The sequence below is a fragment of the Natator depressus genome, chromosome 19 (assembly GCF_965152275.1).
Source record: "Natator depressus isolate rNatDep1 chromosome 19, rNatDep2.hap1, whole genome shotgun sequence".
Classification (NCBI taxonomy): domain Eukaryota; kingdom Metazoa; phylum Chordata; order Testudines; family Cheloniidae; genus Natator; species Natator depressus.
In genome coordinates this window covers 12685679-12691392 of record NC_134252.1, presented here as the reverse complement: position 1 = coordinate 12691392, position 5714 = coordinate 12685679, and positions in this window count along the sequence as shown.

The window sequence follows — 5714 nt, the reverse complement described above, 5'->3', positions numbered from 1 at the left end:
TTACAGAGTTGTGAATAGCACAGTCAAGAAAATAGATACCTGCAGTAACCCATAGGGGAATAAAAAGTAGAGTTCCATATTCTGGTATTGTGACAATATCCTTGTTTTATATTAAATTTTTTTATTTTACTTTTTCCCCGTCTTGCAAAGTACAGTGATCCCTGTTTCCATGAAATTTGAATAAAGACTATTTTTGCTTGATGACATTTAGTGGTGGTTTAAATGAAATTATGCCGTGATTAGCCACTTTACAATAAAAAAAGAATCAATATAAAGGAACATGCAACAATTTAGCCCCAAAATATAAGTTCTGGGTTCAGAAAACCCCAAGACCATTAGAAGAAATGTCTTCCTGAACACTTATTTTAAAATCCAGTGGAAATAACTTGTTCAGATTGAAACACTTTCTTGCATTGCTTGGAATGGCGGCATTGTATAGAGAAGAGAATTATAGTGAAACTGACAAACCTGTTTTCATTGGTCAGGTTGAATGAAATACGAGCCTCAGTTTTCATAACCTAAGGAAGAAAATGTTTCACTTGAGTCCCTATAAAGGGACATTGTCAGCTTAAAACATTTTCAGACAGAGGTGATTTATCTAATATTGATGCAGCTAACACCTAAAATTAGCTTAGCTGAGAGACTGGGGCAAAACACGGTTTTCTGTTTTTTAATTTTACTTTGTGCATCTGGCAACACTTTGTACAGTCAGTTCCATTGTTTCCTCTGTATAGTCTGTATTTGTGCAGGTCTTCTGCATAGCAACAGAGCAGAGAAAAACATTTGGTAAAATAGAACCATAACTAATCTATTAAAATTGGCAGGAAGTTTCAAAAGCAGCTTCAGATACTGCACCTGCTCCTCGCACTGACTAGATTTAAGGTGATGGGGTTTCAGTAGTTTACTTGTATTAAGTCATGGTTAATGTGGAAAATCCACTTTTTTATTTTTTATTAAAGCATTCCTCAGAATTGTGCTACAAGAAAGCTGTAAAAGGAGAGACCCGGCCTCTTAGGAAGCAATACCTGTGTCCTGATGGCTGCTTTGGCATAGCATTCTTTCCAGCTTCACAGCCTCATGGTTCATATTGACCATTCTCAGTAGTATGGTGAGATGGGAAGAAAGCCTCCAAGAAGCGTAACAGCTTGTATAGTTCGTTAGCTGTAGCATGGCAGGCTCCTTTCACGCTATTTAGAGAGCAGGAATTGCTCTAATGGCTCAAGCCAATAATGAAGATTCATATGCTGTTCACCATCCCTTTTGGGACTTCTGCCTTAGACATGTGTTACAAGTAAAAGAGACACAGAAGGTCATAAAGGGAAACTACTGCATGAATACCTGAATATACTATAGCATTTACTGGTCAGGGATACTCCCAATTTGCAACATCTTCTATAAGGGGCACCTGGAACAGATCAGGACTGGGCAGAGTGCTACCTGCAGAAGTTGAGTCCTTACTTGCCACTTTGAGTTGATACCAAAACAGTGCCCCAGCATCTTACAGCAGGTGAATTGTGAGAGAGGCCTCTTCATGTAGGCCTAGCAAGGGGTGTGTGTGCTGGGGCAGGAGATGCTAACTTTGGAGAGGGAAGGAAGCTGCAATGGAATGGGGGAGCAGGCCATGTCTGGAGTGCCAGAAGGTTCTCCCAAGCTCCCTTGCATGTTTCCTCAGAACACCTCATGGAAGGAAGCATGTGACCCTAAGGTGTAAAAAAGAGGTCCATATAGTCTTAAACGGTCATTTTTAGGGCCATCGTCACTGGCAGAGAATAAACAAATATCCCTACATATTAGACAACACTTTATTGGTATAAAATCATATTAGGGTCACTTTTTAACAACATAAAGCTCTTTTCAGAATACAAAATACAACTTTGTCAGAACTTAATAGTGGTACAGGGGACAAAACCCTACAGCATTAATTCCTGTTTACTCAGTGCAGTCACTCTGGGTGTACGCCACGCAGCCATGATGGACGTGTGTATCTGTTCAACTGCCAGACGTGGAAGTGGCCAGTGATACCAAAACAACGCAGGAAGGTTGTCACAGGCTGGAGATGCCCCAAACTGTTTTGAATGTTACCAGTTAGAACAGAAGGTTGCCGTAAGAGCTGTTTGACTCACATCAAACTCGTTTGTCTTAAGTAAACATGACTCCTGTGACCAAGGAATTAGCACCGGCCAAAACACACACCCCTTTTGACTGAAATCCTATAAGGCAGTCATCGTTCCAGACTTGCTTTGCATGTGAGACAAGACAGATTCTGCATCTATCTCTACTCTAGCTTATTTTACAAATATTAAAAATCGTGCAGAAATCAGACCTGTCATATTACCCTACTAGTACCCCTCCCCTAACCATCTGCCAGCCTGTCCACCCCCTTCATGCTCCCGTCATATCCTTCCTTAAAATGCTTAGGACATGCACCAAAGTTCATGAACGTGGGACTGTATCAAATACAAAAGGGGAGAGAGGGGGAATATCTAAGGGGAGTAATGCTGAAAAAATTTGGACACATCCTAAAGCAAATGAAAATGCCTGTTTCAATACACGCTGTCACCAATTCTCTGACTGGCATATTTTAGGAATACTAAACTAGCCTTGCAGAAGAGATCTGTGGCTGAGCAATAGCATGCTTAGTGTTTTCTGTCCAATAGGGATGATATCCATCTTCAAGTGTGTTGAGATCAAGCACCAATCTTTATTGTACTGGGGGAGAGCTAAGACCCAGAGAAGTGACCACATTTCCCCAGTGAATTAATTATTGATCCCAATTTCTTGACTCCTAGGCCCTTATCCTATCCATGAGGTCATGCTGTCTACCCAGGGAGATTGAACACAGCATGTTTACATATATCTAGTTTTACTCTCTGACATATTGACTAACACTTGTTTAACACTATTCTAGCTCGTGTGTGAGTTTCAAAGCATTGAGCCAAAATTTCGATGGAAACACATGGCAGCAACCTGTTATGAGGAGCAAGACCATGTTGTCATTTGGGCCTTGAGTGATTTCAGCTTTTAAATTAAAGCTGCCTTTTTATGGGAGGTTTTTCTCCCCATAAAAGCAATGTTGAAGGAGAGGGACAAAGAAGTCCTGACTACTTGCCTTTACAGATTACATGGATCACAACTCAGAGGAACTCCAGGTGTCAGCCTTGCTGACCATATCACAGCTTAGCTAAATTACAAATAGCTATCACAAATTGCACATGCTGCATCAGTTGGACACTGTATCCTTCACTTCTCTCCTGAACTATTCTCTAGCATCACTGTAACCAGTGTGCTCAAGTATGATGTGCAGGATTTGCTCCCAGATAGCCCATGCCCTAAAATTCAATGGCTTTATGGACATAGATTCCAGAGTGGAGGTCTTCCAGTGAGAACACCCTGCCACCAGCACCTCAACTCTCCAATTTGGGGGCTACTAGCAAGAACACCCCAGCTACTGTCTAACAGTGATGCTATTCTGTAAGTATTGTCCCAGTTTTATACATGGGTAAACTGTATGGTGATGTTAAGTGACTCCCCCAAGATCTTACACTGAATCAGTGGTAGGGGTGGGAGTAAAACCCAGGAGTTCTGATTTCCCCAATACCCTGTTTTAACCACTAGAATCCAAACTGCTGCTTTTACCAGTAAAACCCCACTTGCCACATGTTCATTTTTCTTGTAACATCTAAAGATGGCTTTTTTTAAAAAGCCTCTGTGGTCACCAGTGCACATAGCATTACTGGGTGAAAACAGCAGCCTTTATAAGTGGAAACCGACTGTAGCAGCAAGGAGCTTCCTGTACAATTCAGTATTTTAAAATATCCATCGCTCTGTGAAAGATGAAATAATGATAAATGGACAAAAATAATTTTCAACATATAAGAAAATCTGTAGAGTTTAAGACGTGTCACAGCTAGCAGACTCACTCTGACTTAATCAAATGTCATATTGTTGAAGTGTCATGAAAAACCTGTGGAAGCAATATTTAATTTCCTTAGAAGTCTGAAGGAAAAGTCTTTTCAACTATGTGTTCAGTGCTTGAATCTCTCCGGCTTTTATAAAAATGTTCAGTCAAATCCCTCCTGCTTCATAACCTCTCCGCAGAAACAAATCAGACTGAGGCATATGTTTGCTAACAAGGTGGGGGGGAACATTTAAGAGGATGCTGCAAATGGAAGATTTTAGGCCAAGATTTTCAAAAGTGACGGATGATTTTGGGTGCCCAACTTGAGACCTTAAAAGCACCTACCTTGGCAGTGGGTGGGTGCTCCCCGCTTTCTGAAAATAAGGCTTCTTTGAAATGTCTCAAATTGAGCACCAAAAAAATTGAGATACCCCAAACCACTAGCCTCTTGAAAATCTTGGCTATAGCTTTAATTTTCACTGCATCTGTTATTGAACATTCTGTATGGTATTAAACACAAAAGCCTGCATTAAGGTTACTTACGCAAACCCTTCCAAGGCAGTGCTGCTTGTATAGAGTCTGTGACCACTTTGGCATGAAAGTTACCATATCCATGTATTAAGATACTCATGTCAGACTGGACACACTTTGGGGTCTTCATTGATTCTCTGCTGGGGGTCCACTCCTGCCATTTTCAAAACAGCTGATCAATCAGTCACAGACAAGTTACTGACTGTTAGGTAAGAGGGATGGTTAGGGCCTGGCTCTGGGAATTGGGAGACTTGAGTTCAGTACCTGACTGCCCCAGCGGTCCTGTGTGACTTTGGTTTGTCGCTTTAGAGCTACATTTTTAAAGGTATTTAGGTATATGATTTCAATGGAAGATAGGAGCCCAAATACCTTTGAAGATCTGGGTCCTAGAGCCTAACTCCTATTGATTTCGTGGGAGTTCAGTTTTAGGCGCTTTTCAATATCCTACTGTGACAGGTTGGATCACAGAAACCCCCTGGGAGCTGCCACCTGATGTGCCCAGACTACTTCTGCCCCTGCTTTCCTGCCCAGTCAGCTTAGGACTTCAGTGTCCTGCCTGGTTTGAGCCAGATCCGCTAGCCTGCTGCAAACCCAGACCCAGGTCTGAACCATGTCCCCAAACAGCTGTAGGCTTAGCTGAAAGCAGCTTACAGAAGTGTTCCTGTCCTTGACACTCAGATGCCCAACTCCCAGTGGGGCCCAAACCCTGGTTAAATCCGTTTTACCCTGTATAAAGCTTATACAGGGTAAACTCATAAATTGTTTGCCCTCTATAACACTGATAGAGAGACATGCACAGCTGTTTGCCCATCCCCCACCCCCAGTATTAATACATACTCTGGGTTAATTAATAAGTAAAAAGTGATTTTATTAAATACAGAAAATAGGATTTAAGTGGTTCCAAGTAGTAACAGACAGAACAAAGTGAATTACCAAGCAAAATAAAATAAAACCCGCAAGTCTATGTCTAATAAAACTGAATACAGACAAAACCTCACCAGTTCCAGTAAGCTTCCTTTTACAGACTAATCTCCTTCTAGTCCAGGTCCAGCAATCACTCACACCCCCTGTAGTTATTGTCCTTTGTTCCAGTTTCTTTCTTGGGGGTGGAGAAAGCCAGCTGAGGACCAAATGGAGGGGTCTCCCACAGGCTTAAATAGACTTTCTCTTGTGGGTGGAGACCCCCTCCTCTCTCCTATGCAAAGTCCAGCTCCAAGGTGGAGTTCTGGAGTCACCTGGACCAGTCACATGTCCATGCAGGACTCTCAGTTTTTACAGGCAGAAG